The following is a 236-nucleotide window of genomic DNA, read 5'->3' on the forward strand; positions in this document are numbered from 1 at the left end:
AAACTGTGGGTAAATAATTTCATTTTAAGCATGTGATGTTCATTTAAATTCACCTGTGGCAAGTAACAGGTGCTGGATATATAGAAATCCAAACTGAAGCCAGTTAGAGTGTATAAAAGTTTGCTTTGCGTTGTGTGTGCCACACCAAGCATGGAGAAGAGAAAAGAGCTGAGAATTGTCTGAGGACTTAAGAATTAAAACTGTGGGAAAATATCAACAATCTCAAGGTTACAAGT

General features: G+C 36.4%; 1 protein-coding gene across 1 annotated transcript in view; it reads left to right on the forward strand.

Annotated features, from left to right (window-relative positions):
• Nucleotides 1–236, forward strand: part of bud23 (BUD23 rRNA methyltransferase and ribosome maturation factor) — an 8,068-nt gene that overhangs the window by 1,041 nt on the left and 6,791 nt on the right. The gene's annotated exons all lie outside the window — the stretch shown is intronic.

This window comes from Etheostoma spectabile, chromosome 3 (genome assembly GCF_008692095.1).
Source record: "Etheostoma spectabile isolate EspeVRDwgs_2016 chromosome 3, UIUC_Espe_1.0, whole genome shotgun sequence".
NCBI lineage: Eukaryota > Metazoa > Chordata > Actinopteri > Perciformes > Percidae > Etheostoma > Etheostoma spectabile.